This window comes from Bufo bufo, chromosome 3 (genome assembly GCF_905171765.1).
Source record: "Bufo bufo chromosome 3, aBufBuf1.1, whole genome shotgun sequence".
NCBI classification, from domain to species: domain Eukaryota; kingdom Metazoa; phylum Chordata; class Amphibia; order Anura; family Bufonidae; genus Bufo; species Bufo bufo.
Window position 1 is genome coordinate 355,052,193 of NC_053391.1, and position 12,085 is coordinate 355,064,277.

The following is a 12,085-nucleotide window of genomic DNA, read 5'->3' on the forward strand; positions in this document are numbered from 1 at the left end:
GCTAACATTGACCTGTAATGCTGAGTTCACACTTGAGAATTAACCAAATAGGTGAAGTGTGCAGTGATTCTAAGAGCGACGCCTGTCATCTGCATGTCATACTGACTCACAGTATTGTTTCACTATCACAGCAGACTCCCTATGCGTGTTACTGCAAGGCACACTGTTCTACACCACTACACCCAGACTCTCTGCAGCCAGGAAATAGATGTTTTTTTTAACGCAATTCGCCACAAATAAATTCAGATCGAATCTAATCTTTTTGGAAAATTCTGCGAACCGACCAAATTTTTTTTTTTTTCATTCGCTCATCTCTACTGAGTATGTGTCAGTCAGTATTTTCTTACTGGAACTGATTTCATGACACAAACATCTTTTCGGTTAACTGGGGTGAACTATTAATTTCTTTTACCCTATTCATGTGATTTGTACTGTGCCAATTATACATATGATGAGTCCATGAATGATGTTATTCATGTATTTTATAACAATGTTGATAGCTCCTTCTATGTTTGGTGGTATTATATATTTCAGTGAAGGAAATGAGCATACTTCCTGTTGGGTCATCTACTGCTTGGCAACACGCAATGCTCCTGTCTAGATTCAACAATTTTTGTCTCATAATGAAAAAACACACAGAGACCAAATAGAGGAAGAGCTCAAAACAAGACAGTGGTAAAGAATCATGATCATCTTAAGGAGGCAAAAGACTGAAAGAGCAAGCACCAGTCCTGCACAATGAGGTAATGCTTTTATTGAAGCTAATAATTTGTCAATTAGTGTATATACTATGGGAAACTTAGAAAACTAGTGGTGTAAAGATTACCAGTAGCGGGAGTAGACTATCTAGGATATAGTGATAGTTTGTATTATGCTTAGAAATTGGTGGGTTACAGTAAATCACCAAATATTATACAAATTATGAGTAGTAAAAGTTACTGTACTCATGAATGTCCGGGTCAACCATACTCAGAATCTTATCAAAGTTTAATACGCGTAACAAATTGAGCACATTGTACCACAAGTAACTCTGACAAATAGAATCACATACCTTTTATACACAGTCTTTAGTAACCTAGGCAAGTGCAACTGAGTAGAAACAGGTACTGTAAGTCCATTCCAGATCTTGGCAGAGAGTGAATAGAAAAATGTGAACGTACAATTACACAACAGATTTTTGTTTTATGCACTTTTATAAGGCATGATTAATTTTTTCTGAGTGACAGCAAGTGGTGTTTATTCACCCACAGATCTCAATGACAAAAATACATTTCATGCCTTATGCTGCTTTTTTTCCCAAATACCTTTTCTTAATGAACTTTTAAGGATAGATTCACACTAAATATGTAATGTTTTTTTCTTTGCCAAAACAAGAAGTAAAAATACAAGAAACATTACATTTATTTGATTTATGACCTTCTCCTTTTTTAGGAACGATCCACTATTTGGCTTTGCTAAATAAAAAATGCATCAAGGGCATCTTTATGCACTATTTTTCTGCATTTATTTGTACCTTTAAAAAAAAAATGAATTTTTCGTGTGTTTTTTTGCAATTTATTAGATTTGTAAAAAAAAATTCTGGCATTTTTTAAGTCCCATAGAGAAGCCTATGGAAAAAAACACCCCATGAAAACCATACCTAGAGCATATTGTAGAGAAATGGGGTTATATAGATGCTCACCTGTCTATTGTCATGTAAGGTGCTCAAGAACTGGCTGACTCACCCAGCCAGAAGAGGGGTATAGGTAAAGTATTGATGGTAGACTGGAACACTGTATCTGGTAAACATGTAGAGGATAGACAAGTGGTATTTAAATAAATAATACTTTATTTTCCTATTTACTCTATATCTAGGAAAATATAAAAAGTAGGGATGGTAAAATAGTAAAGTAAAACTTTAGAAGTCTTCACAAGTGATGGTTGGAGGTATAAATTCAATTTGGCGGGGCGTGGCCTGCTCGCTGATGGCGCCGGTCGCATAGCGCTTCTGCTCCGGACTAAAACATCTTAAAGCGGCTCACAGCACCTACTCCAGCACCCTAATATTACCAGGCACGTATAAAGCGCTCCAGACATGGGGAAGGTTCGGAGGTGCCCTGCTCCGGCGAAGCTAACCAAATTCTTCGGTACATCGACCCCAGCAGAGTCTGGTCTAAGAGGGACCCCACCTCCACCCTGCACGCTGACTCCTCCGGCGGGAACGCCATCGCTGCCTGCACACAGCTCGGCTGCTAGGAGCGGGCCTGAGCGGGAATCCCTTGAACACACTCAGCTTACTGCAGATGTCATAAGCTCCATGCTGGATACTCTGCTCTCCTCTATGAAAGAAGACATGCTGGGGCTTCTGAAGGACCTTAGAAAGGACATCCAAAACATAGGTGACCGCACCTCGCACCTAGAGGGGAAGATGGCTGAATTTGCTGCCTCCCACAATACCCTCATCGATTCCCATGAAGCTATGGAAGATGATATTGCTAAGCTAACGGCTAAGCTGCAAGACTTGGAGGATAGACACAGGCGGAATAATGTTAGAATCCGCGGGATCCCAGAGTCTGTTGATGTACATGAGCTGGAACATTTCCTGCAGCAACTTCTGAAAGCGGCACTGCCTGAGTCTACAGAGAGGGATCTGGTCATAGATCGTATCCACAGGGTGCCCAAGCCTAAAGGTCTGGACCCTTCGCTCCCCCGCGATGTTATTGCTAGGATCCACTTTTACACCATAAAGGAAGCGTTCCTGAGGGTTCTGAGGCAGAACTCGTCCCCATCGGAGGACTTTACAGGGATTGCGGTATACTCTGATCTCTCCGCAGCCACGCTTGCAAAGCGCAGAGAGTTCGCCCCGATCACCGCTGTGCTGAGACAGCACCAAATTAAGTATCGCTGGGGTTTCCGAGTAAAGTTGTTGGTCACGTATAATGGGGGCCTGCAAGTTTTCAACTCACCTCAAGTGGCGACTCGTCATCTGTCCGAATGGGGCCTTATCAGCGGGGACTTTGTCCGGGCAAAGGAAGCTGCCCCACGTCCTGACAAGATTCCAGCAGAATGGGACGTTGCCTGACATGTGAGTTTACACTGGCAGATAGTAGCCGGATGACTGTTCATTTTTGATGATGTTGGTCCGAAGTGGAGAGCTGTAGTTCTCTGCCCCGACTGGACTTGTTTTTTCTGGTCTCTTGACCAGTGTTTTTTGGTCAGGCTTGACACTCTTTTATGACCATTATGTTTTCACTTTACTTTTCCTTATATATGTGCTTTAATTTATTTTTTCTGTTGGTTCCTATACTCATAATGTATGCAACATGTGCTACCAGGATCCTGAAATTGGCGGGATTAAACAGGGAGGTGTGGTGTGGTGCATTACAGGGAGCTCCTACACATAAGCAATGGGGTTAAAAATATTGTCTTTAAATGTGCGCAGGCTTAATTCTCCATACAGACGCACGCAGCTCTGGTCGGATGCCCTCAAAGCTAACTGTAACGTACTTTTTGTTCAGGAATCACATCTGCTGGAAAAAGATGCATTTAGATGTAAACACAGAAGCTTCCCTGTGGTGCACCATTCCCACACATGTAAAAAGAGGAAAGCAGGGGTCTTCATTGGAGTGAAGTCTACGATTGCCTTTTCCCTACAGAAATGTATAACTGACTCAGCTGGGAGATATGTTATTTTATTGTGTAGTCTAGATGGTAAACCATATACCTTGGTGTCTGTTTACGCCCCCAATGTCAGACAAGTGGCCTTCTGTAGGAGGCTGTTTAACAAAGTGGAGAAAATGGCGGTTGGGGAAGTAGTACTAGGAGGAGACTTTAATATACCGATTAACTCAGCATTAGACTAAGTCCAAACAGGTAACAGGTGAATCGTCGAGTAGACCTACAGGCGACTTTATATGAGTCTGCCTTTCACGATATCTGGAGATATCAGCACAGTGAAGAGCGAGATTACACGTTCATATCAACTGTGCACTTATCCCAGTCTCGCATCGACTATATTCTAGTTTCCAAAAGCCTTCTGCACAGGGTCGCAAGGTCTGACATTGGGGGAGCGACTTGGTTGGATCATGCCCCAGTTAGCATTGTAATTGAAGATGGTCTCCCCAATCTCCCGCCCCCACAATGGAGATTGAACACTTATCTATTGAAATGCCCTGAAAGAGTTAAGCAGATCACAGATTCTTTACAAGAATTTCTGGCGTTTAACGATCTCCCTGATACTAGTGTACACAATCTTTGGCTTTCCCATAAAGCCTATATGAGAGGGATTCTATTACAAAAGGCGTCAAGAATGAACAAGAGCAGAAATAAGGCTATTCAAGATGCTCTAACTCGGCTACAGGCTGCAGAGAAAAACCACAAGTTAAACAACTCCTCCACATTGGCTTTCCTTCAGGAATGCAGAGCTGAGCTTAGGACTATTCTTTTGTATCGTCAAGAACTAGGTATGAAACGAATGCAGACAAACTTCTACCACACAGGGGACAGAGCAGGTGCATTATTGGCACGCAGATTAAAATGTAGAGCAGCTGCAGCTAGGATAACTAGTTTAAAATATAACAGTAAAGTGTATTCACACCCTCAGGAACTAGCCGATGCCTTTGCGGCATATTATTCCTCCCTATGCAATTTGCGATCAGATGGTCATACGGCTCAGCCCTCCGAAGAAGCAATCTCGGCCTATCTAGAACTCCTTAAGCTTCCCAAGGTTTCTGAGGATGACTTGTGTATTCTGAATAGGCCATTTACTTCGGAGGAGATCTCCACTACAATTAAAAACACCCCGTCTAATAAGGCTCCGGGACCTGACGGATTCCCAGCAGAATATTATAAAACATTCCACTCAGCGCTTGTACCTCACCTAGTTAAGCTGTATAATGCATTTAGGACTTCTGGAGACATTCCCTCAGAAATGTTGCAGGCCACTGTAGTCACTCTACCCAAACCGGGGAAGACCCCTGATGCCCCTGAGAATTTCAGGCCAATTTCCCTGCTGAACGCTGACCTCAAGCTATTTGCTAAGATTTTGGCAGCCCGCCTCAACAAGGTGCTACCTGCCCTTATAAATCCTGACCAAGTGGGTTTTGTGCCAGGTAGACAATGTAGGGATGGAACTAGGAAAATATTAAACTTGATTCAGGTTGCAAAGTGGTCCAGAGCCCCCACGATCTTTGTCTCCCTAGACGCTGAAAAAGCGTTCGATAGAGTGCACTGGGGGTTTCTGGATCAGACTCTTTCTTGGGAAATTCGGGTTCAAAGGGCATATCCTGCAAGCTATCCTTAGATTGTACTCAACACCCAGAGCTAGTGTTTTAGCCTCAGGCTTTCTGTCATCTCCTTTTTCAATCACTAATGGGACTAGGCAGGGGTGCCCATTATCGCCCCTGATATTCGCATTGGTGATTGAGCCATTGGCGGAAAGATTAAGGAACTGCACGCAAATATCTGGAATCACGGTAGGGAAATGCTCCCATTGCATTGGCTTATACGCTGATGACGTCATCTTGACTCTCACTAGCCCCTTAGCATCACTCCAGGCTGTAACTGAAATATTAAACCAGTATTCCTCAATATCCTATTATAAGTTAAATGTCAGCAAAACTAATGTACTACCAATTAATATGCCGGAAAGTTTGTATCAGGTATTACGCGAAAAGTATCCCTTTGCTTGGGCCACAGAATCTATACGGTATTTAGGTGAGGAACTCACTAACTCGTTGTCTACCCTGCTTTCACTAAATCTTAAAAAATTGAGGTCTGAATTGCAAACTGACTACTCCAAGTACAGTAAAGCAATGCTTTCGTGGATTGCAAAAATAAACGCGGTTAAGATGTTAATCCTTCCCAAAATCCTATATATATTTCGGTGCATACCTCTGAAAATACCCAAAACATATATCAAGCAACTGCAAAGTGACATGCTTAACTTCATATGGGGAAACTCCCCCCCCCCCCCCCCCCCCCCCCCCAGATTAAGAAAAATGTGCTGTATCCCTCTATTAGTAAGGGCGGGCTGGGGGTCCCAGATTTATATAATTATTACTTAGCTAACCTAATGGACCAGACTATGGAGTGGTGGACACCTTTGTCACCTCATAAGTGGCTCAGCATAGTAGAGGTTTATGTTAGGAGGAGGTCTCTTAAGTCACTGCTGGCTGCCTACTTGTTGAAGCCCACCACATTTCCCGTGCCTCTGAATACAATGCAAGCGTCCATGTTCGCATGGGCACAATTATTCAAAAACAGGTGTCTTTTACCCCTGGAAAAGAAATATATTCCTATCATGGCCATAGAATATCACATCCCTACACTTCATGTCACAGGCTGGCTGAACTGCGGGATTGATACTCTTGGGAGTTTATATGAGCAGTACACTCTACGCTCCTTTGAGATATTACACTCCACTTACAACTTACCTAACCCGGTTTTCTATCAATACTTGCAGATACGTCATTTTCTCACACCTCTCAATTTAGATGCCACAGTAGATGTGAGTGACCCACTTGGCAAGCTACTAAGAGCAGATAATCGTTCCCATTCCAGCCTCTCCTTTTGGTATTCACACCTGACGCTGATAGATAAAGACAGCAAAAAGCCCTTTATGTCCAGGTGGGAGGCAGAAATGGGAAAGGAATTCTCTGAGTGAGTGGACGGATGCCATGTACTGGTCCATGAAATGGAGTGCCCGGTATTATCCCAGTTCTGGGCCTCGATATCGAAGGTTATGGAAGAAATAACTGGGATAGCGGGAATATTGACTCCAGAGCTAGCAATCCTCAGTATAGGACTGGTGAACATCTCCTGGGATAGTAGAGGCACGGTAGCACATATCTTATTTGCATCAAAGAAAGTGATTGCATGCCAATGGAAAAGTTCACAGCCTCCTTTACTTAGTGAAGTTTTCAAAATAGTGAATCACCATATGCAATGTGAATTTACTTTCGCCTCCTCGTTGAAAGCTAGAATTGCAGTGCACAATTCGTGGCTACAATGGTTGTCCAGCCCTTATGCAGTGTCACTTTCAAAATACCTGATATAGCCTTTCTGTGCAAACACAATTACAATGGTTATATACAAAATGTGGCATGGCTGTATACTGTGTAAGGAGTATGCTCGCAATGTAATACCTATAGCACATGTACTTTCCGCTACTTATGTATCCTCTTAATTTCATGTATGGAACCTTTATGATTTATCATTTGTTACCTTTCTTTCTGTAAGTCTTGTTATTTTGCTAAACTGAAAACTTTTGCTAAAAACTTATTGATTTAAAAAAAAAAAAAAAAATTCAATGTGGCCGCAAGGGTATGGCCAGCAAAAGTAATAATAGTCAGCAGTTGGTAGTTAATAGTGGTAAATGCTCCTATTTGGCCAAGGAGTAGATGAGACTCACTTAAATTTTCAGTAGTCACCGTGGGTCACAAAAGGGCTAACACATTCCAGAAGGTTATTAAAAGCCAATGGCATGCAGTGTGTATTTTATCGCTACTGTGGCGTCCCACAGGAGAGTATTACAGTGCCTGCTGTTTCCTTACTGGCGTCTTCATTCACGGCAGGCCAAGATCGGCGTCCCACGTGGTACGGTATGAATTCAGCGCGCTTAGAGCACTCAGCGTCCCACGTGGTGTTATGTAAATTCGGTGTACCACGTGGTCCTATGTGGAGTCGGCGTGTCACAAGGTAATCCTCCTTTACTCTGCCTGGGGAGGTTATGATGGATTTGAGGGCTGATAATAGATGGAAGCGCTTCCTAAAGTGTTGTCCTCTCAGTTTCTTGGACAGACGGGCATTTGCAGAGACATTAGACGCGTTTCGGGGTCCAACCTGACCCCTTCCTCAGTGGTGCCCACCATTGATTGTGGCGCCCTTTTTAACCACCCCCTCCATTTAGATTGGATTGTTCAGATAGTTGACAATCAGTATTTCAAGGCTGGTTTTAATTATGTAATCATGATGAGAGTTTCATCTGTGATTAAGACTTTTCCTTCAATTGACAATGACTTTAAGCTGGGTCCTAAAGTTCAGTATAGGTCCGTATGAGAATTGTAAAAAAAAAAAAAAAAAAATTATATATATATATATATATATAGAAAATGGTATGTCTAAAAAAAAGTATGTGTATAAAAAGAATTTCTCACATACTGTATGAGGTTTTCTTACACATAAAAAAGCTTTTATAGTCGAAAGGGTTACGGCATAGTGGATAGGAATGCTAAGCATAAAGTAATTTCTTATATGTCGAGCTTGGGAGTTATATGGTATATAGTGTATCTGTAGTTGATATTGCTAATGGTGTATCTACAGTTGATACAGAATATCTGTTTAATGTTGCTAGGGGAGATAATGTTGATAGTACAGGGTGGGCCATTTATATAGATACACCTTAATAAAATGGGAATGGTCGGTGATATTAACTTCCTGTTTGTGGCACATTAGTATATGTGAGGGGGGAAACTTGTAAATAACTGAAAGAATAAAGTTGCGTTAAAACCAAGCACACCATTGTTTTTCTTGTGAAATTCCCAATAAGTTTGATGTGTCACATGACCCTCTTCCTATTGAAAAAACAAAAGTTGGATTCAAAATGGCCGACTTCAAAATGGCCACCATGGTCACCACCCATCTTGAAAAGTTTCCCCCCTCACATATACTAATGTGCCACAAACAGGAAGTTAATATCACCAACCATTCCCATTTTATTAAGGTGTATCCATATAAATGGCCCACCCTGTAGATTGATTGATAGTAGAAATGATAAGCATTCACTATCCAGCCACTTTAAAAGATGCCACAACCAGGACCCAAGAGGTATATCCTTTGCTGCAATTGAGAAAATTGAGATGAACTGGAGGGGAGGGGACCATATTACAAAAATGTCCAGTGCAGAATCACGATTTATTTTTGAATTCAACACACTTCTACCCGACGGCCTGAATGCCGATCTTGAATTATTTGTATTTCTGTGAAACACCAGTGTCGGGTTCCCTGGGCCGATGAGAGATCGGAGTCTGGCTGTTCTACCAGCACTCCGATCTCTCCTTGGTCTAGGTCCCCCTCCCTCATTTCTACCATTAAATCAATGTACGATCAACATTATCTCCCCTAGCAACACTAAACAGAGATTCAGTATCAACTGTAGATACACCATTAGCAATATCAACTATAGATACACTGAGGAGTGGAGACAGATTATGTCCCAAATAAAGCTGTATGAGGAGATTGAGAGGCGGAGAAGGCAAGGTACGCGATATCCCTCCATCTGTAGCAGCGAGGTGGACTGATTACCTCGCTCTGTTGGGTGGTGTACGTGGACGGGTGCGAGGGGGGAGTATGGGGTTCAGGCTATCAGCGACAGCAGCCAAGGGAAGGGGGGGGGGAATATTCAGGATTAAAAAAAATAAAAAAAAATACAGATACACTATATACCATATAACTCCCAATCTCCACATATAAGAAATTACTTTATGTTTAGCATTCCTATCCACTATGCCGTAACCCTTTCCCCTATAAAAGCTTTTTTATTATGTGTATGAAAACCTTATATATGAGAAATTATTTTTATACACATACTTTTTTTAGACTTATACCATCATTATATATATATATATATATTATATATATATATATATATATATATATATATATATATTTGTGGTCGGGGCTATGTGTGAAAGAACCTACCCCCTAATGTATGCCCCAACAGAACTAGCGGCTTGAGTTGTGCCATAACCGCTTCCGTCGAGAGTACACCTGAAAGAGGGCATACCCTGTAGGAGAGTGAAAGGAAAAGGGCGGGCTGGGAGGGGAACACTGCTGCCGTCCGTCCCCTCTGGAGAAAGCTGCGTCCTAGATATAGGGCAGGGCGCCCCTCCCACAAATGCAGGCCAATTAATCGGCCTTAATACTTGTGGTCGGGGCTATGTGTGAAAGAACCTACCCCCTAATGTATGCCCCAACAGAACTAGCGGCTTGAGTTGTGCCATAACCGCTTCCGTCGAGAGTACACCTGAAAGAGGCCAAAAACCCAGCATGAAAATACAAAGCGTGTTCATTGACGTATTACAACGCCAAATTCTGAAAGGCACAAGAAATCTCGCTAACGGGGTTCGGAACATAACGGCTGTAACAAGACGAGCGCCACCGGCCCAACTTACGGATAATGTGTGCTGGCACCTGATTCCTGAAGCGGCCGAGGCTGCCCCAATCCTGAACGAATGCCCTGACATCGTGAGGGGGTCAAAACCTAGATTGACCGCCAGTATACGCGCATGCGCTATGAACTGGGAGGTGGACAACGCTGCTGTCCCGAAGGGTAACAGTGGGGTGTTAGTGCCGCGACCGGCCAGTGCCCCTGACAATCCCTGCAGGACGTGGACCGGACCCCATTTGTGAGACGTGGGGGAAGAATTTGACCTGGGTAGGGGGACCTGACTGGGAGGTCTTGGTCATTTAGACCACGGTACGGCCTGTCCAATGGTTACCCCAAACATGCGCTGCTGCCACCACGGGATACAGGTCCCTAGCCTCCGTTGACTGGAAATTCCCGTGGCCTCACAAAACTCCTCCGGCCACGCCCCATTCAGCCAATGGGGGCCAAAAATAGCAGCGAAACCAGTGCTGACCCCGCTGTTGGAGAATATGACGGGGGAGTTGTGGGAGACCGCCGGGACAAACATGGACACGCCATTCCTATGACTCAAGAAGTGGTCCCACATGCTCAAATCCGCTTGCGCTTGACTGTCCAGGAACACTGGACTATCCTGACAGTGGGAATAACTGAGACATGGCTGGATGATAGCTATGACAGTGGGAATAACTGAAACATGGCTGGATGATAGCTATGACAGTGGGAATAACTGAGACATGGCTGGATGATAGCTATGACAGTGGGAATAACTGAGACACGGCTGGATGATAGCTATGACAGTGGGAATAACTGAGACACGGCTGGATGATAGCTATGACAGTGGGAATAACTGAGACACGGCTGGATGATAGCTATGACAGTGGGAATAACTGAAACATGGCTGGATGATAGCTATGACAGTGGGAATAACTGAGACATGGCTGGATGATAGCTATGACAGTGGGAATAACTGAGACACGGCTGGATGATAGCTATGACAGTGGGAATAACTGAGACACGGCTGGATGATAGCTATGACAGTGGGAATAACTGAGACATGGCTGGATGATAGCTATGACAGTGGTAATAACTGAGACATGGCTGGATGATAGCTATGACAGTGGGAGTGGTAACAATCTGGCTACGAAAACCTACCCTGAGGAATGACGCGCATCGCAAAATTTACATGCCTAATAACGACTGCAGTTCCACCTTGGTGGTGACCCTACCAGTGACGAAACTGTGAATGACTGCGCGGACCCTAACCAACTTGTCTTCCGGCAACCTAGCTGACATGCTCTCTGTGACTGTAAAGCAAGCAAAAAGACGGACCGTCACTACCACTGTTTAGCAACAATTTGACTACCACCCGTGCCTAGACACCACCACCGCCACTGCAGAAACCATCATGCAAAAGGTAACTGACCCTGGTGACCACCTGACAGCTGAGGTACGGAGAAAGAGGAGACGTGTGACAGTGGAAAATAAATTGGAGACAAAGAAGGAGGACCTTACCGGAAACAGGACACGATGCTGATATGAGAAGAACACAAGGAACCAACCGTGGAAATAGACCTATCCGCATGAATTAAGCAGAAAAAGTTTTTTTTTTTTTTTTTAAACAACGCTTGCGCCTGCGTTCAAGTGACCCGAAGCTGGGTGACGAGACACGATTGTCAGATTGCTGGGGTTCTCACGGAGTTGGCTGAACGGCTGACGGGCCTATGCCAAAAATAAAAACACAGCTATCTATGTAGCAAGCAAATTGCGACAAGTGTATGAAGACAGGCAAATGAGAAACCTGCCCATCTGAAACAGAACAATGAAATAAAATGCCATACAATGTGAAGGGTCTGGCGTGCCCCTGCTGGCCTACGTCTAGGGGCGCCTGTTACTGGGGTACTACCCCCAACAACTCATCACCATCACGCTGTATGGCATTAACCCCCTACCTAACTGACA

General features: G+C 43.6%; 1 protein-coding gene across 1 annotated transcript in view; it reads left to right on the forward strand.

Moving 5' to 3' along the window:
- The first annotated feature begins 554 nt into the window (after window positions 1-554).
- Window positions 555-12,085, forward strand: part of CNR2 (cannabinoid receptor 2) — a 40,619-nt gene continuing 29,088 nt past the window's right edge. The window contains exon 1 of the mRNA XM_040424506.1: window positions 555-743. The gene's annotated coding sequence lies outside the window, so the exon portion shown is untranslated. The remainder of the gene's footprint in view (window positions 744-12,085) is intronic.